The sequence below is a fragment of the Macaca nemestrina genome, chromosome 1 (genome assembly GCF_043159975.1).
Source record: "Macaca nemestrina isolate mMacNem1 chromosome 1, mMacNem.hap1, whole genome shotgun sequence".
In the NCBI taxonomy this organism is placed as follows: domain Eukaryota; kingdom Metazoa; phylum Chordata; class Mammalia; order Primates; family Cercopithecidae; genus Macaca; species Macaca nemestrina.
Window position 1 is genome coordinate 152,461,817 of NC_092125.1, and position 23,205 is coordinate 152,485,021.

The following is a 23,205-nucleotide window of genomic DNA, read 5'->3' on the forward strand; positions in this document are numbered from 1 at the left end:
AAATAGAACTACCATTCACCCCAGCAATTACATTACTGAGTATATACCCAAAATAAAACAGATTATCCTAGTGAAAAGACACATGCACTCACTCGTATGTTCATTTCAGCACTATTCACAACAGCAAAGACATGGAATCAACCTAGGTGCTCATCAGTGGTTGACTGGATAAAGCAAACAGTACAGACACACCATGGAATACTAGGCAGCCATAAAAGGAATTAAATCTTGTCCTGTGCAGCAACATGGATGCAACTGGACACCATAATGGTAAATGAAATAATGCAGGAACAGAAAAATAAATACTGCATGTTCTTGCTTATAAGTGAGAGCTAAACATTGAATACACATGAAGATAAAGATGGGAACAAGAGATACAGCAGATTACTAGATGGAGAAGGAAGGAAAAAAGTTGTGGGTGGAAAAACGACCTATTGGGTACAATGCTCACTCGCTGGCTGACAGAATCTGTACCCCATACCTCAGTTTCATGCAATATAGCCATGTAACAAACCTGTACATACCCCCTGTATCTAAAATAAAATTGAAATTATTTTTTTAAAAGGCTTTAAAAAGGTTGATGTTGAATAGAACTGCTTCTGAACTTCAATGAATATGCAGCGAGAACAAGAAGTAAGTATTTGTTGTTATAAACAAGTATGAGTTGAGTGTTCTTAGTGTATCATAACTTAGCTGGTTAATAGGGATGTGTGCAACAAAAGCACACTGTGAACTTCTTGGTCACAGGCCACAAAGATCATGGATGTCAGCAGCAATTGCCAGAGCATGATGATGCATGCCAGGATTAGCATGTTGACAACCGTGGAGAGCAGCAAGGTTAGAGGATATGGGTATGGGGGCCAGACTCCTCTCCCCTGATGCTAGGACTATAATTAAGCACTAGAGATGAGGGTATGCAAAAGGAACAGGAGTGAAAACCTTAATTAACTCAGTCAAAATCCTGAACTGAACTCAGTAAAACCAGAAATGACAATTGAATTGATGAGCCATTTGACTATAGCTGAAATAGAGACTTCAGAGTTATGTTAATTTTAATTTTTTAGGGCCAGGTGCAGGGGCTTATGCCTGTAATCACAGCTACTTGGGAGGTCACCGTGGGAGGATCACTTGAGGCCAGGAGTTGGAGACCAGCCTGGGCAAAATAGCAAGATCCTGTCTGTATTTCTTTTTAATTAATACTTAAAGGCAAGGATACGTTATATTTTTGTAAATCCAAGCTTGAGACTGAGAATCTGTACCTATTACAATAATAATTTATTGCTAATATGTCTAAACACTTAGTACTAACAACAATCTAATCTAAGAGTTTCTCTTACCATGCCAGTTTTACGGAAGAGGAAACTGAGGTGCATTGTGAGTGTTACATTACACTAAGTCTCATAGCCCATTCCCACAGACACATCACCATACCTTATATCTAGACTTGATTTCTATTTTCCTGATTCGCCAAACTCTGAGATAGCCTGTTCACAGCCTGGAAGCTGACATACAATGTCCTTACCATCCAGTTGACTGAATTTTTCACATGGGAATGAAGGAAGATGTGAAGGAAGAACTCAATAATCACTCCTTACATTTGATCATTGCTTTAATCTTGTCTTATTTCATAATAATGCACATTTATGAGGTAGGCAAGGTAGAAATTATTACTCTACTACTCAATTTTATAAATTAAAAAAGAGCTGAAACAACCTACTCAGAATCATGCTACTTGTGCTAGTGGGGTAAGCACAGGGATTGAAAACATGTTCCTGAGATTCATGCAATCTCCTGAGCTTCTAACAATTTGAGGAAAGGGTAGTATTTTCCCTATTTTAAGACTGCCGATAAAGATACTGCAACATTCACCAAACTAACAGAGATTTTGGAATTTCTGTTTTAAATCATAGCTAAAACCTCACTAAGAAAATAAGTGGGTGCTCTGTAATAAATTCACCGACAGAGGGAGTTTTTTTTTGAATACTGAATCTAGGCTTGGCAGTAAGCAGGTAGATGCCCAACAGGAGACCCTTGTGGAGGTGACTCCTGAATCCAACTGCTTGCACTTATCTCTCCCCATAGCATCAGCGTCTGCATTTCTAAAAGTTTACATTGCAATTCTTCCTGGATACTTGTCAGCCCTTAAAATCAACTGGGCCAATCTTGTTCCTACAACTTGTTTCTGCACCTGACTTCCTAGGTTCTGTAATAGTAGCAGAATTCTCTCAGTTACATACTATTAAGTGCCTCATGTTTATCTTTAAGTCTTCATTCTATCTTGCCTTACAACATTTAGGTACATGTCTATAAATTCCATCTATTTTATTTATAAAAATCTGTTCCTTTCTTTTCAGTCCTACCGACATAAGGCTAGTTGAAGCCTTCATTATTTATCTTCTGGATCATTAAAATAATCTCTTGGCAGTTCTCCTCCATGACCATACTGCCTCAATCTAGAAGAGCATAGTTACTATTACAAGACTAATTTTGTTTCTAAACCCAACTCTAATTCTAGCATTTCCCTTTTCAAACCTAATTTGGTGTCTGTATTCTATGGAATTAAATACCAATTTTGTTTCCAAGTTTAAATTCAAGAATAAAGCAATATTTCTTTCACATAACTTTAAACTCTCTCTTTTTTTTTTTTTTTGTTTCATTGCTCTGTTTATGTACTATCATCTCCAGGAAAATAGAACTACTTATATGGTAAGTTGCCATACTTTCCCACTTCTATTTCTTTTGTTCTTGCTATATTTTTCCATAATGGGAAATCCTTTTCAAACGTCTACCCTAAATGCCTTTACCTTCATGGAGGCAACCCTGCCTCTCTCGGGGAGATTAACTATTATCTTCATGAAATCATGAAAGATTTGTATTTTCATATATCATCATTGATACAACAAAATTTATATTATCTTACATAATCATGATTGATGTATAAGTAGAAGTTCAATTTTAGATTAAGCATATGAAATTTAGCTATAAATACAGACAGGATACATTCTAACTTTGTTCTACTACCTGGGCCTACAGTCTTTAGAATAGTGTTAAGTCCTAGAGGGGAAAGTTTGATTTTATCCAGCATTTTATTCTGTGTAATCTAATATACCTAGATTGTATGTAAGAGATACTTGAAAATTATTTATTGAGATGAATTGAAGTACATTAACCAACAACTGTAGTATACTTTCTCATTATCATGGAGGTACTTGAAACTACTATGTTACTCTTTGCCAATGAAAACATAAGGTCAGAGACTTGGAGGAATAAAACATTCCTCAATAATTGCATTATTTCATTAGTTTAATGATATATATTCTGCATTAATAATGAAAAGATAATATTGATTTTGGATATCATCATATAAGGAGGACCATTAAACATTATAAAAATCTTTTGTTCTTGTTGTTTTCCTATGGCTCTCATGAAAATTTGAAACTGTGTTTTATTATCCTCAAATCATTTACACAGGCCTACATAAATTTTGATACTGGATTCTTGCCTAGCATAGCACCAAGATCAAGGGCTTATTTTCTATTAAATTAGGATTCAGATCTTTGTATCACAAATTTATAAATGTTGGTAGTATTAGCCACAAAATAATCTTTCATCTGGTCTTTACATTTCAACACTGGGGAAAACGTAAACTGGGTAAAATGAAAACTTAATTAGGACATTAAAAAATAGACTTATGAGGGATATTCAAAATACATTTAGACTGGATATGTTTATAGGGTGAACTCTAATTGTCCACAAAACTAACTGTTTAAGGAAACATCATATTCCCCATGTTACACCTTTCAAAGGCTATAATATTTAATAAATATGCTGCCAAATTGATCAATGTTTAGAATGTACTTTTACTACAGCTGCAGAAAATATAAGAATATTATAGTATTGGGCCAAACAGGTCATAAGAGTTGCTGAGAAGAAAGGTATAACCAATTGAGAATAAGAGATAAGAGGGTTATATAACATTGAGCCCCCACAGGAAGAAAGATTCGATGATTGCCTCCTAAGGACCAGGCAAGTTAGTAACAATTCAAACAAGGTCTTTGAGCTGAAGTTCAACCTAGTGAATGGTGCCCTGGATATGACAGTACAGAGTACAGTACTGTTCAGCCATTGTGATGAATGTACTGTATGAAACATTGTCAGCTTGGTTAGTATTCTTTAAAGCCCATGGAAAATTCTAGATTAAAAAATATGCCATGAGGACCAAATGTATTAGTCCATTCTCACACTGCTAATAAAGATATACCCGAGCCTGGGAAATTTATAAAAGGAAGAGGTTTAATTGACTCACAGTTCAGCATGGCTGGGAAGGCCTCAGAAAACTTACAATCATGGAGGAAGGGGAAACAAACACGTTCTTCCTCACATAGTGGAAGCAAGAAGAAATACCAAGCAAAAGACGGAAAATCTCCTTATAAAACCATCAGATATTCTGAGAACTGACTCACTATTATGAGAACAGCAGCATAGGGGAACTGCCTCCACTATTCAATTACCTCCCACTGGGTCTCTCCTAGAACTCATGGGGACTATGGGAACTACAATTCAAAATGAGATTTGGGTGGGGACACAGCCAAACCATATCACCAAGCAACAGGGAAACACTGCCTTAAACACAAGTGTAATTATCAGTGAAAGATTTCAGAATCAGATTTTAGGTTATTGTAGAAAAAAAATCTTTGGACCATATCCAGTTGGTTTTCTAATTTGTCTTTGACTATACATTGCAAAATATAAGAAAACCACAGTATAGATATGAAATCTGTAGATATGCTTCTCTACTTGCTATTTTCATCATTCAAAATATTTTCTTTCATTAGAAAAGATAATTTTTTTTCTAGAAATTTGTAATTTGCAAATGCTTGTTTTGTAATATAAACAAATGTCTTAGTTAAAAGCCAGGATAGTTAGAATTGATAAAATGTTTTAACTATTTACCTTTTTTTAAAATAAGTGTTTCTTCATGAAAACTATCCTAAAATTGTTTTTTTTGGTGGCCAATAATTACTTGTCAATAGAGAGTGAGAACCTTTGTAGATGCTGATAGATAAGATATGGGAAGTGGAACAGAGGACATACATTTTTCCATTATTTTGTAGCAAAAATAAAGACCAATATATTGTCCAATTAGATATGAGACCTCATTAGAAGAACTAAATTTGATTCTAGGCATTCCAATTAAACCACAAAACACAAATTTAATACAATACAATTTTGGTTATGGAGCTACACAACCAGTCCAATGGATCCTCTCAGTGAACTTGAATGCAGTTTGTATTGTTTTGTTGTTGCTCAAGAAAACAACAGATTTCAAGAAGATTAATTTATTTAAGTAAAAGATAAGCCATAGTAACTTAAAGATATCTTTTCAGTCAATAATACACATCCTTCAAGGTTCACCTTCTCAGTAAACTCTTCCATAACTACACAAGCCCTCAAAAGCTATATAAGATGCAAAAAGTTATTTTAAATTGAAAGGTCAATAGTTGTAAATAATTTGTTACTAATGACAAAAATCAAGAAACCTTAACATGATACACTTTAAGAAGAAAAATCTATGAGAGATCTGAATCTATTTCTGTACTGACAATGCTCCCATTTGCTCATATGATAACTATTATTTTTTAAAAAGGCTGGGCCCGGTGGCTCACGCCTGTAATCCCAGAACTCTGGGAGGCCGAGGCGGGTGGAACACCTGAGGTCAGGAGTTCAAGAGCAGCCTGGCCAACATGGTGAAACCCCGTCTCTACTAAAATACAAAAATTAGCCGGACATGACCGGGACCTGAATCTCAGCTACTCCTATAATCCCAGCTACTCGGGAGGTTGAGCCGGGAGAATCACTTGAACCCAGGAGATGGTGGTTGCAGTGAGCCAAGACGGCGCCACTGCACTCCAGCCTGGGGGCGGCTGAGCGAGACTCCATGTCAAAAAACAAAAAACAAAAAGAACTATTTTCTGGCTGGAACCGTAGAAGGTGTTAGGCGTTGAAGAGAAGAAAAAGAATGTTCCTGCTGTGCCAGAAATCCTTAAGTAAAAGCGAAGGAATTTCGCAGAGCCGAAGATCAAGCGCCTGAGAAAAGTTTGTCCAAAAGATGCTTCGAAAGGCAAGGAGGAAGCTTATCAGTGAAAAAGCGAAGCACTATCACAAGAAATATAGGCAGATGTACAGCGAAATTTGAATGGTGAGGATGGCAAGAAAAGTTGGCAACTTCTATATACCTGCAGAACCCAAATCAGTGTTTGTCGTCAGGATCAGGGGTATCAACGGTGTGGCCAAAATGTCCGAAAGGTGTTGCAGCTTCTTCTCCTTCGTCAAATCTTCAGTGGAACTTTTGTGAAGCTCAACAAAGCTTCAGTTAACATGCTGAGGATCGTAGAACCATATATTGTATGAGGGTACCCAACTCTGAAGTCAGTAAATGAACGAATCTACAAGTGTGGTTATGACAAAATCAATAAGAAGAGAACTGCTTTGACAGACAACGTTTGGATTGCTCGATCTCTTGGTAAATATGGCATCATATGCATGGAGGATCTGATTCATGAGATCTATACTGTTGGAAAGCACTTCAAAGAAGCAAATAACTTCCTGTGGCCCTTTGAATTATCTTCTCCACGAGGCGGAATGAAGAAAAAGACCACCCATTTTGTAGAAGGTGGAGATGCTGGCAACAGAGAGGACCAGATCAACAGGTTTTTTAGAAGAATGAACTAAGGTGTCTACCATGATTATTTTTCTAAGCTGGTCAGTTAATAAACAGTACCTGCTCTCAAATTGAAAAAAAAAGAATGTCATGTTTTTTAGTGAATAAACATGAGTTGCACATCACCCACAGTGTTTATTCATTGGAGTGTATAGCCAGGAGAAATTGCACCATGTTTTTCATGGTGATAGAAAGCCAAGAAACGCTGATATGGCAGTTTTGTTTGTGAAGGGTATAGTGTCTACTTTTCAATTAGACTATAAATTCTTCCAGGGAAAGATCCATGTCATTGATTTATTTAAATATCAAGTACAGTGTAGGCACATAGTAGTCCCCTAAGAAACAATAGAACCAGGCCAACTAGTGTAGGGACTTGTTCATTGCTACCAGAAAAGCTGAATTACAAATAAACTATTTTTTCAAGCCTGAGGGGAAAAATCACATATATATATATAAATACTGGAAAATAATGGGAGGTGCTGAGTCTAAGAAAAGTTTCTGTGATCTTAGGAAAAAAATTAGAAATGTAAATTGGCTGAATAATTGTAAAATGCAATTGGTAAATATAAATTGCCTGAGAAAAAGTTCACAGAGAACATTCAGGCTAAACATCTAAATTTTTAAATTAAAAGTAATAGTGATTATTCACAATTACGTATATTTATCCAAAATAATTTTTTAAATAGCTATATATCTAGAAAAGCAGAAACTGACTGGATGATTGTTCACAAAGCTGCAGAATACAGCTGTTAAGGGCACAAATTTTGAGCCCAATAGCCAGGGTGTGTAACCCAGTGCCACTTCACATCAGCGTTACCTAGAGTAAGCAAAAATAGGGTATTCTACCTCTCTGTTACTTGTTTCTTCTCATCGGTAAAGTGGTGGAACAATAGTACTTAGTACTTTTGTAGTTAGCTCAGACCTTAATAGTACTTAGCTCAATGAGGTGTTGTGAGGTTGATGCTAGTTGATAAGTAAGGAAGCACTTAGAATAGTGCTAGCTCATGTTAAGCTTTATATAATGTTCACTGTAATAAGCATTTTCTTATGTCACCCTTTGCTTACTATTAACCAGTGACTGAATAAAGTAGTCAACATGTGAATATGTGAATATATACATAATATATAAACACATACATGCATATATACAGGTATAAAATCATGACAATTTAATTAGATGAAAATGGCTGTTATCAATGTAAAGCATGCATCCTAAGATCTTGCAATGTAAAAAGTCAATGCTGATAAGACCTATATAAAACACTGAATTTAAATTTCACTTGATGTAGGTGTGCCCAAAAGTTTGTAGAAAAAAAATATTACTATAGTGAATCTTATTTTCACTGAATTATCAACTTTTGATTTTAAAGATATGCTTTCCTCTAAAATGTGTTTTTGACCATAGCATTCTTTTATTTTAGAATGTTTATTTTTGCCTTAACTAAGACTTGTTATTATAACTTGTAAACAGATCAATCTTTCTTTTCTCCCAAATCCTTTCTGAGGGAAATTGGTAAATGTTAATGTAAATGTGTATGTTTACATTTATTTTAAAATATGCATTTTTTTAATGTTGTCTTAGGACGAATACCAAAATGTTAGCAGTTAACAGTGTTTAACCCTGAAAAAGGGGATTATTATTATTATTATTTTTTTACTATTTTGCTATTCTTTGTGTTTTTCTTTATATTCTGAAATGTTTATTATAACATTCAATTTCTTCCATAATCAAAAGAAAATATTTTGTTTTAGAAGACAGTAATTGTTGTCAAACCAATATTTCATTCAATCTAACATCCTCAGAAAATATGGACATGGTTGCTGAGCTTAATCAACATCAAAAGAATATAATATTTTCTCAAAGTATTAATTTCACTTATTATTATGTTTCTTTTGCATGGTGCATTTATTTAAACATTTTGGGAAATGATCGTTTTAGCTTGCACTAATACTTAAATATATAAAATAAAGATACAAAACCATTGGGAATATTTAGTACATAGTTTCATGTTATACTATCTTGTTATTTAATATTAGTAATGATTGTATTAGCTTCATCAGTATGCTACCGATTGGGTCAAGAGGTCTAGTTAGTTTGAGATTTAACTCTATAGTTTACTCTCTACATTTTAGTATTCCAAGATTTGATGATGTTCTAGAAGTTAGGCATAAACCCTTCCTAGACAATTCCTTTAGGGCTGGAGCATCCCCAGTCTGGTTTATTAATTGGCCCACCTAACTGTTAACTCCTTGGGGCACTGGAACTACGCTTTGTTCATGCTCATGCACCTATCACTTGGAACTGTGCAAGCCATATAGTACCCACTTTATAGAGTGGAAATTTTCACGTGCTGGACTTCCTAATGTATGTCCGCCAAAACCTGCTCCATCCAGTCTCCCATATCTCAATTAATAGCAACTCCATCCTTCTACAGACACTTCGGCAAAAACCTGTGGCTTTATCCTTAACTACCATCTTTCCCTCACACCCTACAACCTCTCTATTATAAAATACTCAACTCTACACGCAACTCCCGTACAACCCTCCTCATTACATTCAGAATCCAACTCCTCATGACATTCACTGTAGTCTCAACCTCATAAAATCTCACTTGTATTACGATTATACAATGGTCCCCTGTCTTGCTACTTCTATCTCTGTCCCTCCACACTCTATTCTCAATAGTGCAGCCAGAATTATTCTCTTGAAATGGAAATTAGATCACATTGTGCCTTTTTCAAAACCATCAACAGCTTCTATTTCACTCAGTGTAAAAAGTCAATGGCACACAAAGGTCTACCTTATCTTGCCCATAACCTCTCTGACCTTTCCACATACTGTTCTCTTCATGGCTCCCTCTTCTTCAGCCATCCTGCCTCCATTCTCTGAGTGAATACTGCAGGTGCTTTAGAGTCTTTGCACTCTGTCTGAAGATCTGTGTGGCTAAATCCCTCACTCCATTCAAGATTTTACTCAAATGTCACCTTCTCAAAGCGCTTACCTTACTCATCCTATTCAAAATGTCAGTCTCCATATCCTTCCTTGTCCTCGTGGTTCCCCTTTTCCTGCTCCATTTTTTTTCCTACAGAACTTATAAACTTCTAGCATATTTTATATTTTGCTTATTAATATAGTTATTGTTTTTTTGATCAATCACTGCCTGTTAAAATATAACCCCTTCAAAGCAGGAATCTGCCCCTTTTCTTTCCTGCTGATTTATCCCAATTGTCAAGTAAAGTGCCTGAAACATATTTGCTAAATGATTCATTAATTATATTCTTTTCATTGTCTTAAAGTTGCTCTTTTCTCTATTATTCGTAGTTTGAGTATGTTTTTTATTAAGGTGTAATTCCTGCCTTATTTTGTATATGCTTGTATTTGGTTTTATTTTATTTTATTAAGGTGCAATTGCTACCTTATTTTGTAGCTGTATTTTATTTTAATGCAAGCTGTTTTGTGGGACTTGAGTATTTATGCAACCACACGACCTATATCTTTGCTTCATAATAAAGAATATACATGTTAGGAGAGTCAGAGGGACCCCATTGTTGAGACAAAGATAATCTTTGAATATGCTCCAAAAATAGTTTTGACAGCAATGTGTTTCTTGATATGACTATCTAACTGATAAAATGAGATACTAGTTTCTTAGCACTTCATTGAAAGAATCTGCTGTTAAGGTTAAGTAATCAGGCAGGAATTACTGACATTGGTTTAAATTTACTTTTTTTGAATGATAAGAACTCTTCAAAAACATAGTTGATTACAAAAATAAATTGTTTACTACTAAGATTATTTTGGTTGGTAAATCTGACACTAAACAAAGTAAGTATTTATAACAGTTAACCTGTATAAACAACTGAATAAATGCATAAAATAACAAATACAGCAAATATTTTTATATAAAGGATGCACTCATGTTAGAAGGTGACAACATTTGCCTTTCGTGATTATAATGTAATGAGCTGTTAAATATTCATGTTAACTAATTTTAACAAAAGGTATAGTGTAGCTATTAATCCATTTTCAGGAAAGAAAATGAAAGATTTCTGTCCATTTCCTAAGTAATGAACTACTGAAATCTGTATGCCTTTTATTGCCCCTTCTTTCTTTCACATTTGCCAATATATTTCAAAAACTCTCTTCCATACTTTCCTTTGATGAAATAATCCCCCTTCCCTCCTTCCTTCCTTCCTTCCTTCCTTCCTTCCTTCCTTCCTTCCTTCCTTCCTTCCCCTCCCTCCCTCCCTCCCTTTCTCTCTCTCTTTCCCTCTCTTTCTTTCTTTCTGTTTCTTTTTCTTTTTTTCTTTCTTTTTCTTTCATTTTTTATTTTTTTGAGATGGAGTCTCGCTCTGTCACCCAGGCTGGAGTGCAGTGGCGTGATCTCGGCTTACTGCAAGCTCTAACTTCCAGGTTCACGCCATTCTCCTCCCTCAGCCTCCCGAGTAACTGGGACTACAGGTACCCACCACCATGCCCAGCCAATTTTTTTTTGTATTTTTAGTAGAGATGGGATTTCACCGTGTTAGCCAGGATGGTTTTGATTTCCTGATCTTGTGATCCGCCCGCCTTGGCCTCCCAAAGTGTTGGGATTACAGGCTTGAGCCACCGCGCCCGGCCTTTTATTTTTATTTTCAATGTTTTCTAATGATCTCTCAGATGTAATCCCACTTTACTGGATGACTTTAGCCTTCATAGGACACAAATGTATATTTTTCTTCCCCAGTCCAGATCTTGTCATACTCTGTACAACTACAGCACTTAAATTAGTGATTATCATCAAAATACAGTTTGTTTTTTATTATAGCTTTATTGAAGTACAATTGATGCACATTAAAATGCACATATATAAAGTGTATTATTTGATGCATGTTGACATGTATATATTTGTGAAACTGTCACAATCACGATAATGAATATATGGCATTCATCAAGCCCAAAAGTCTCCTTGTGCCTCTTTGGAATACTATGCTCCCCTTCCTTGCTCCCATCACTCAAGACAACCACCAATCTGTAACTATAGATCAATTTGCACTTTCTAGAATCCTACAAAATTAAATCAGGCAGTATGCATTCTCTTTTTCTCTCTCCTTTATTGGCCTGCTTCTTTTCACTCAACATAATAACTTGGAGATTCATCTATATTATGGTAAGAACAATAGTTTACTTCATTCTATTGCTTAGTATTATTTCATTGTATGGATAGGTGACAATTTGTTTTCCATTTATCTGCTGATGGACATTTGGTTGTTTCTAATTTTTGTTCACTACAAATGAAACTACTATGAACATTCACATATAAGTGTTTGTATAGATATATGCTTTCATTTTTTTGGGTAAATACATAGCCTGGGTTATAGAATTGGGTATGTTTAATATTTTAAGAAATTGTTTAACTGTTTTCAAAATGTTTGTGGCATTTTACAGTTCTACCAGCCATTCATGAGAGTTCCAGTTGCAACACTTTGTATGTTCATACATTTAACTTCAGCTATGTTGGTGTATACATAGTGACATCCAATAGTGGTTTAAATTTATACTTCCCTGATGACAATGGTATTGAACACATTTTCATGTGCTCACTAACATTTACACAGTTTTTTGGTGAAGTTGCCGCTCAGTAATTTTGCTCATTTTTTCATTGCGTTGTCTTTTAACTGAAATATGTGTTCTTTTATATTCTAGCTGCATATCTTATGTTGGATATATGTGATGTTTTGCAAATATTTTTATCTTTGGCTTGTTTATTCTTTTTCATAACAATATCTTAACATTGTCTTTCAAGTGGCAAAAGTGTTTCATTTTGATGAAGTCCTATTTATCAATTTTTTTTTCTTTTATAGTAAGCATTTTGGTGTATTTAGGAAATCTTTGCCAAATGTAAGGTCAATAAGATTTGCTCCTACGTTTCCTTCTAGCAGTGTTATAGTTTCAGCTCTTACCTCCTGTCTAAGACCATTCCAAGTTAATATTTTGTATATGGTAGAAGGCCAGGGTCAATGTTTTTTGTTTTTTGTAACTCTTCAATTGTTCCCACATTATTTCTTGAAAAGATGAACTTTTTCCATTGAACTGCCATTGGTATTTTTGTCAAAAATCAATTGCATATATATGTGTGGGTCTATTTCTGGACTGTCTATTATGTTCTATTAACTTATTTATCTAGTTTTATGCCAGTACTACACTGTCTTGATTACTGTAGAGTTTTAAAAGATCTCAAAATCAGATATTGCCTGTCCTCCAACTTTGGAAACTGAGCCTTTTGAGGCTTTTTTTTTTTTTTTAATGGTTAGAACACAGTAAACTTTAATGTACAGCTGTTTTTTTGGCAGATTTCTGAGGGAATCTCCTGACTATGCCACCCTACAACCTGTGAATTAGGATGTTTCCCACTGTGATTTAGTGAGAACACAGACTGTTCACACCCCTGTGAATCTATACATTTTTTCCTCTCTTCTTTTGGGGTAGTTCTCCTGAGCATAGGTACTGTCCTCATATACATGTGTTGAGTCAGCTGAAGACTCAAGTTAGAGCACCTGCAGATTTCTAGAGTTTTTCTCTCTGTGTATTCAGTAACCTCCTCTGTGGTAAACTGCTTCACAACTCTAGCTTCTTTGGACTCTCAGCCTCCTTGTTCTGCCTCCTCGGGGCAGGATGATGGTCAGCAACACGTCGGTTTTTCATCTCTTTGCTGCAACCTAGATGCTCTTTCTAATGACAATCACAGAGCTCTTCTCAATGTTGTTCTTTCTCTTAGAAATCTTGTTCGGCACTCTCTACTGTCTAACATCTGAAAACTGTCATTTCATATATTCTGTCTGTTTTTTTAAAAATTTAGGTCATAGGATAAATCTGGTTTCAATCATCCCATCTTGACTGAAAATGGAAGACCTCTGTAGAATTTTTTATGTGTCCTCAAATCCAGAGGTTTAAAATCCAAAGCTATCTAACTATAGTACCCTTTTCAGAGCTGGAAGGAACTTAGTCTCACTTGAAATCATCCTAGCACTCGTTTGTCATCTCATATTCTACCCCTTCTTTACCCCAATTTCTTTACTTCTCAGTTTTTCTTCTCTTTCAATCTTATGCATTTATGACCTGTGATCTCTTGACTCCCTTTGATAACCCCAGTCTGTTAGTATCCTTTCATTTCTGTATTCTTCCTAATTCTCCCTGGATATCATTTTAGCTAATCTCTAATAAGAGAACAATTCTATTACCATATTTTTGTTCTTCTGTTTCTGATTCCATAGACTATGGTTTACTAAAGTTTGCTAGAAAAATCTCGATACTATATAGTTGATGTATCTAAAATGAAGCCATATACATTTTTTAAAGATTGAAATCATATAGAATATCTCTCTAATCACAGTGAAATGAAGCTGAAAATTTATAGAAGAATTGAAACTGAAAAATTAATTAACATGTAGAAATTAAACAACACAAAGTCTCAAAGAAAAAATACAAAGAAAATTACGAAATAGAGATGAAAGAAAAAAAAAGCACAACATATTAAAGCTTATGGAATGCAGCAAAGGCAGTGCTTAGAGAACATTTTATATCAATAAATGCCAACATTAAAAATAGGAAGAAAAATCTCAATTCAATAAGCTAAATTTGTACCTTAGGGAAATAGAAAAAGAGCTAACTAAACCCAAAGCTAGTAGAAAGAAAATAACAATAAATTTAGAGTGGAGATAAGCACAATAGGGAATAGAAAAGTAATAGCAATAGACTAATGAAAACAAAAGTTGGTCTTTTTGAATCAATGACATTTAGAAACCTTTAGCTAGACTGATGAAGAAAAATAGAGAAGAAACAAATAACTAAAATAAATGAATTTGAGAACACTACTATAGACACCGAAGAAATAAAAAGGATGCTAAGAAAATACTACAAACAAATTAGATAACCTAGATGATATGGACAAATTCCTAGAAATACACAAATTGAGGCTGAGTTGCTAGAACTTCCTTCTTCTGCCATAGAGCAGGGTCAGCAAACTATGACCACTGAGTCAATCTTTAGCCCACAGCCTGGTTTTGTTTGTGTGTGTATTTTACAGCCATAAAACAGAATGGTTGTTCTGTGTTTACAGGATACTAACAAACAAGAAAATAGACTAGATGGGAAAGAGGCTGTATGTGGCCAGCAAAGCCTAAAATACTTACTATCTGACCATTTACAGAAAATGGTTTCGTACCCTTGTTTTAGAAGGAAAAGCCTGAAAGCTTTGGGAGATATCAATTTTGGAGGGAAACATTTTATTTTCATCTATCCCAAATCACATTTCCCTAAGATGTCCCAGAGAACATTTCCTCTCCAAAGGTTTTAAGAAAGGCCTTGGATTGCCATTCTAACTGGCAAGAGATGGCATCTCATTGTGGTTTTGATTTGCATTTCTCTAATGTCCTGTGATGGCAATCATTTAAAAAGTCAGGAAACAACAGATGCTGGAGAGGATGTGGAGAAATAGGAATGCGTTTACACTGTTGGTGGGAGTGTGAATTAGTTTAAGCTCCTTGTGGAAGACAGCGTGGCAATTCCTCAAGGATCTAGAACCAGAAATGCCATTTGACCCAGCAATTCCATTACTGGGTATATATATCCAAAGGATTATAAATCATTCTACTATAAAGACACCTGCACACATATATTTATTGCAGCACTGTTCACAATAGCAAAGAGTTGGAACCAACCCAAATGTCCATCAATGATAGACTGGATAAAGAAAATGTGGCACATATACAACATGGAATACTATGCAGCCATGAGAAAGGATGAGTTCACGTCCTTTGCAGGGATGTGGATGAAGCTGGAAACCATCATTCTTAGCAAACTAACACAGGAACAGAAAACCGAACACTGCATGTTCTCACTCATAATTGGGAGTTGTACAGCGAGAACACATGGACACAGAGAGGGGAACATCACACACTGAGGCCTGTTGTGGGGTGGGGGGCTAGGGGAGGGACAGAATTAGGAGAAATACATAATGCCTAATGTAGATGACGGGTTGATGGATGCAGCAAACCATCGTGGCACGTGTATGCCTATGTAATAAACCTGCACGTTCTACACATGTACCCCAGAACTTAAAGTATAAAGCATAATAATAATAATAATAATAATGATAATAATAATAATAATAAAGAAAGACCCTGGAGAAAACACCACCATTATCCTCTATAGGCTTTTGGAGGCTGTCTTAGGCTGGATATAATGGTGGGAGATTAATCATGAAGAGGAGGGGCCATCGGGTGGCCTTTATCTGGTAGAGACAAGAAAGATAAAGGGACACAATGAAGATCTATGATGGCGCATAATTGATCACAGCGTTTATAGGAGTAAAAATAAGTGAACCACACTTTATGTTGTTGCTTAATATACATAGCTTATGTTTGCTGGGCTAAAATATCTTTTGTTTGTTTAAAAATACAAAAGATTATCTTTTTTTACGTCTTCATAAACTCTCCCTATCATCAAATTATAAAATATTTGCCAATTTGATGGATTGAAGACAATATTTATTGTTATTTTACTTTGCATATTCTTAATTAGGAGTAGGATTAACACCCTGTTTATTGACCATTACATTGCTATTTCTGTTATTTGCCTGTTCAGTTTGCAGCTATTTTTTTCAAATGAGCCATTTGCCTTTTTCTTACACATATTTAGTAGTTAAAAAACTTACTTTGAGTAGTAAGTTATTTATTTGACAGAATCCAAATATTACTTTAGAAAACATAGTCAAAGCTACTACCATTATTTGTTTTACTTTTCCAAAAACTAATTTTACTCATATTATTAGTCTTATAATAATTGTGTGTGTGTGTGTGTTGAAGTAATTCTATGCATTCATGGCACAAAGATATGCTATATTTCTCTTAATGTGTTTAATGTTTCTTTTTCTCATTTAATACTTTAACTTGTCTAGAGTTGTTTTTGCTTCTGTTTTGAAAAGCAAAATTTAATATTTTCATGTGTAAACAAATTGCTCAGCTATATTTTTCCTAAAGATTTTCAGTGGCCTGCCACAGTCCCATACATATTTTGCTCTGCTTCTTGATTGCTGATTTTGTCCCATTTATCATTTTTCTACATCTATGCAAATATAAAATTGTCTTAATTATTATAACTTTATAAAAATCTTCATATCAAGCAGCAAAAATTATCTTCCTTGTATTGGTATTGCATATTTTTTATTGTTATTTTGACATTTTGCTTTTATATATGATTTTTAGAATCAATTTTTCAAGTATAAAAAATCTTCAGTGGATTTCTATTGGAACTGCAAGAAATTTATAGATTAATTTTGTAAAATTTGACATGTCTTTGATATTATGCCTTCCCTGTCATAAATATGATAAACCTTTCTATTTATTCAAATCTTCCTTTGCATCCTTCAGAAATATTACATATTTTTTAAAGTTTTATACATCTTTCATTACATTTATACTGAAGTACTAAAAAACTTTTACTGTTATTTAAATACCATGTTTTCCACTATATTTTCACATAGTTAATATGGGTAAACAGGAATGCTCTAGTATTTCTGCATTGATTTTCTTTCTGAAAACGAGGGTGGAACTGTCATAAAATATGCCAGTAGATTCTGTTGGATTTGATATATAGAAAATTACTTTATTTTAATTTTGTTCATAAAAATAACCCCAGCATCATTTCTAATCTTTATAAATTGTATTGATTTTTCTGGTCTCAATACACTGGCTGAAAATTCCAGAAATATATTAAACATTATCATTAATATCTGGAATCTTTCTCTTGTTCCAATGTATAGTTTACTATTAAATATGGTGTCGTCTGATTTTGTTGTTAATCGTTTATTCCTGGGCTTCTAAGAGTTATTTCTCCCCCCCATTAATTAGTTAATTTTTTTAAATGTTAGCAAAATGGTATGTTATTTTTGTTGTTGTTGTTTTTTGAGAGGGAGTCTTGCTCTGTTGCCCAGGCTGGAGTGCAGTGGCATGATCTCAGCTCACTGCATCCTCCGCCTCCCAGGTTCAAGCGATTCTCCTGCCTCAGCCTCCCGAGTAGCTGGGATTAGATGTGCGTGCCACCATGCCCGGCTAATTTTTGTATTTTTAGAAGAGACAGAATTTCTTGACTTTTAGAAGAGACAGTCTTGACTCAAACTCCTGACCTCAGGTGATCCGCCCGCCTCGGCCGACCAAAGTCCTGGAATTACAGGCGTGAGCCACCGCGCCCAGCCGGTATGTTCTCTTCTTTAGGATGAATTGCAATAACGCATTTATGATGTTTATATATTCTTTCATTTCTGAGGTTTATATATTCTTTCATTTCTGAGATAAAACTCACTGGTTAAAATTCAGTATTACTGTTATTATTCTTTTTCAATTCATTATTTTATTTGTTAAATTTTATTTGGGATTTTTGACCTATAGAGTAAAATTGATTAATAACTTTAATATGATTTTCCAGTTTAATTTCGAGATAATTTCATTTCATTAAAGAAATTGGGGCCGGGCGCGGTGGCTCAAGCCTGTAGTCCCAGCACTTTGGGAGGCCGAGACGGGTGGATCACGAGGTCAGGAGATCGAGACCATCCTGGCTAACACTGTGAAACCCCGTCTCTACTAAAAAAATACAAAAAAATTAGCCGGGCGAAGTGGCGGGCGCCTGTAGTCCCAGCTACTCGGGAGGCTGAGGCAGGAGAATGGCGTGAACCCGGGAGGCGGAGCTTGCAGTGAGCTGAGATCCGGCCACTGCACTCCAGCCCGGGCGACAGAGCGAGACTCCGTCTCAAAAAAAAAAAAAAAAAAAAGAAAGAAATTGGTTGATGTTTCAAATATATTTTTTCTTTTGGAACACTACTATATGCTAAGAAAATTTGCTCTTTAGAATTTGACAAACCTTTTCTTCAAAGCAATTTAGGCTCGTTGTTGGGAGTTAGATTAGTGATGTTGGATTACTAGTATAATATCTTTAATAGTTACTAATTTATACTAGTTTTCTATTTATTACCTGTCAATTTTAAAATTCATATCTTCTACAAAATTGTCCAATTCTTATTTTCATTTTCTAGCAAATATTTATATTCAGTTTTCTTCTATTATATGTTTGTAGTTATGTTTCTGTTTTCGATAGCGATATTTATACCTTCTTTCTATTTTATAAAATTAGTTTTGCCTGAGGCTCATTTATTTTATAATTCTTCTGGGAATCAACACTTAAGTTAATGGAGCATCTTTTTTTCCTGTTTTATTTAATTTCTGGCATTACCTTTATTACCTTCTTTTATCATAATTTCATAAGTCTGCTTTATTGCACTGTTTTTCTGGATTTTGAAGTTTAATATTTAGCTTATTTAGTTTTAGGATCTTTTTGGGGGTGGGACATAACAAACTAAAGCTCCGGTTTTCTTATATTCACCTTAGCTTCATCCTACAACTTTTACCATATAGTAAATTTTGTGTTGTCTAGGTCTAAATATTTTATAATTTTTAGAATATGGTTTATTGATCTTCTAATTAATTGATTTCAAGTGAAATTTTATTGTAGTCAGAAAAGGTGGTGACTATCATATTGATTCTAACAATTTTTGAGATCTCTTTTGTAAACAACTAAGTGATCCATTTTTTTGCATATATCTATATATATATATGCAACTAGAAAAAAATATATATATATATTTTAACCAGAGTCACACTCTGTCGCCCAGTCTGGTATGCAGTGGCACCATCTTAGTTCACTTCAACCTGCGCTTCCTGGGTTTAAGCGATTCTCCTGCCTCCGTCTCCCATGTAGCTGGGATTACAGGTAAGCGCAACCACACCCAGCTAATTTTTGTTTTCAGTAGAGATGGGGTTTCACCATGTTGGCCAGACTGGTCTTGAACTCTTGACCTCAAATGATCCACCCACCTCGACCTCCCAAAGTGCTGGGATTACAGGCATGAGCTGCCGTGCCCATCCATAAATTTTGCAAATATTTTGTTAGTGCTTAACATTCTGCTTGATGTATCAGTTTTTGATAGAGGTTTTTAAAAATCTCCAAGTATAATGGCATATTTGTCAATATTCATTTTTAAATCACTGTTTTATAGTGCTTCTTCCAGTATATCCTTTATGCATATTCAAATTCATGCTTATTATTTCTTCCTGATGTATTATTACAGTTTTCAATATTAACATCCACTTTATTTCTATCATTGCATTCACTGTTAGAGTATGTTGTGTCAAAAATTAACACTGTAGTGTAGGCTAGCTTTTTTTGAATAATGTACCCATGGAAAATTTTTCCATCCCTCTATTTCTTGTGTTGCTATGATGTAGGATGTAACTTGACTAAACACACATACACACACACCACACAAACACACACACCTCAAACTGCTAAATTTTAATGTATAAATTTAATCTATATAAATTAACTTTGGTCACTGTTCTATCACCTTACATAATGCTTTTATGTTTGGTTCTATGGGTCTTGCTTTCTTCTTTCTTTCTTTAGAAAATATCAACCTACCAATGAAGCGCTTTACAGAACTAGAAAAAAAATATTAAAATCCATATAGAAACAAAAGAGAGTCTGAATAAGGCAATCCTAAGCAAAAGAACACAGCTGGAGGCATCACATTGCCCTACTTCAAACTATACTACAGGACTACAGTAACCAAAACAGCATTGTACTGTTACAAAAACAGACACATAGACCAATAGAACATAATAGAGAGTTCAGAAATAAGGCCACAGACCTACAACCATCTGAACTTTGACAAAGCTGACAGAAACAAGCAATGAGGAAAGGACTCCCTATTCAGGAAATGGTGCTGAGATAACTGGCTAGCCATATGCAGAAGGTTGAAACTCAGCACCTTCCTTATACCATATACAAAAATCAACTCAAGATGGTTTAAATACTTAAATGTAAAAACCAAAACTATGAAAATCCTGCAAGACAACATAGGCAAGACCATTCTGAACATAGGAACAGGCAAAGATTTCATGATGAAGATGCCAAAAGCAATTGCAACAAAAGCAAAAATTGACAAATGGAATCTTGTTAAACTAAAGAGTTTCTGCACAACAAAAGAAATTATCAACCAAATAAATAGACAGCCTACAGAATGGGAGAAATTTTTTTGCAAACTGTGTATCTGACAAAGGTCTAATATTCAGCATCTAAAAGGAACTTAAACAAATTTACAAGAAAAAAACAACTCCATTAAAAAGTGGGCAAATGACATGTAGGACACTTTTCAAAAGAAGACATACATGTGGCCAACAAGCATATGGAAAGAAGCTCAACATTACTGATTATTACAGAATACATATAAAAGCCACAGTGAGATACCATCTCACACCAGTCAGAATGACTGTTATTGAAAAGTCAGAAAACCAAAAAATTCTGACTATAACAGGTTGTGGAGAAAAATATATGTTTATATACTGTTGGTGGGAGTGTAAATTAGTTCAATCATTATGGAATGCAGTGTTGTGATTTCTCAAAAAGCTAAAAACAAAACTACCTTTCTACTCGTCAATCCCATTACTGGATATGCACCCAATGGAATATAAATCGTTTTACCATAAAGACACATGCATGCATATTTTCCTTGCAGCACTATTTACAATAGCAAAGACATGGAATAAACCTAAAGGTCCATCATTGGTAGACTGAATAAAGAAAATGTGGTAAATATATACCATGGAATACTATGCAGCCATAAAAAACAATGAGCTCACATTCTTTGCATTAGCCTTAGCAAACTGACATGGGAACAGAAAATCTAACACCGCATATTGTCAGTTAAAAGTGAGAGCTAAATGATGAGAACACACGGACACATAGAAGGGAACAACAGACACTGGGACCTATCTGAGGGTGAAGGGTGGCAGGAGGGAGAGTATCAGGGAAACAACTAATGGCTCAATACCTGGGTGACAAAATAATCTGTACAGCAAACCCATGTGACACAAGTTTACCTTTATAGCAAATCTGCTCATGTACCCATGATCTTAAAAGTTAAACAAATTAAATGAATGTTAGATCATTTCATATTACCACAATTCTCATATATTGTTCTTTTTATTTTTTGTATTCTTTTTTCTTTCTGGCTTCACTATGGGTAACTTTCGACCTGTCTTCAAGTATACTGATTCTTCCTTCTGTTGTCTTATGACATGTATAATGTTACAATGAAAAGAAATCTCTATCTAGTCTCACTGCCCTTTTGTTTTCTGTATACCTCCTATCTTTATCTCAACTATAAAAATTAATGTCTAACTGATATTAATTCTTCACCAACTGTGCAAATATTAATACCTTATTTTCAGATTGATGGTTCACATCACTCTTTTCCCTTGCCCAGAAACCGACAGTAATTTTCTATTGCCCACCTAATTATTTATCAGCTCTGTTGACTTGTAGTGAACATCCTTCACAATTTGGTCCCAATTTATAATTTTCTAGATCATCTCCTATTGTTTATTTATTTATTCAGCATATACTTTTTTATTTATTTTAATTTGTGGTTACATAGTAGGTATATATATTTATAGATTACATGAGATATTTTGATACAGGCATACTATGCATAATAATCACATCAGGGTAAATCTGTGACCTCAAGCATTTATCCTTTGTGTTACAAACAATCCAATTATACTCTTTTAGTTATTTTAAAATGTACAATGAAATTATTTTTTACTATAGTCACCCTTTTGTGCTAGCAAATAGTAGACCTTATTCATTCTTTCTAAGTATTTTTTGTACCCCTTAGCGCTCCCCACTTTCTACCCACTCCCACCACTATCCATCCCAGCCTCTGGTAACCATACTTCTACTCATTATCTCCATGAGTTCAATTACTTTAATTTTTATCTCCTACCAATAAGTTAGAACATGAGAAGTTGGTCTTTCTCTGCCTGGCTTATTTCACTTAATATAATGATCTTCAGTTATATCCATATATGCAAATGACAGAATCTCATTTGTATGGCTGAATAGTACTCCATTGCCTATATGTACCACGTTTTCTTTATCCATTCATTGTTTGGCAGATACTTGCATTGCCTCCAAATCTTGGTTATGGTGAAAGGGTGCTGCAATAAACATGGAAGCGAAGGTATCTCTTTGACGTACTGCTTTCCTCTTTTGAGTTTATACCTAGAAATGGAATTTCCTGGTCATATGGTAGCCCTATTTTTAGTCTTTTGAGGAACCTCCAAACTGTTCTTTATCGTAGTTGTCCTAATTTACATTTCCAGCAACAACCTACAAGCGTTCCCATTTCTCTACATCCTTGCCAGCATTTGTTATTATTGTGTTTCTTTTGGATAAAAGCCATTTTAACTGGGGTGAGATATCTCATTGTAGTTTTGACTTGCATTTTCTTTGGTGATCAGTTATGTTGAGCACCTTTTCATATGCCTGTTTGCCATTTGTATGTCTTATTTTGAGAACTGTCTATTCAGGTCAGACCATGTGGCTCCCCTCC

General features: G+C 34.7%; 1 pseudogene; it reads left to right on the forward strand.

Moving 5' to 3' along the window:
- The first annotated feature begins 6,109 nt into the window (after nucleotides 1-6,109).
- LOC139356772 (large ribosomal subunit protein uL30-like) lies at nucleotides 6,110-6,732 on the forward strand (annotated as a pseudogene).
- Nucleotides 6,733-23,205: the final 16,473 nt, after the last annotated feature.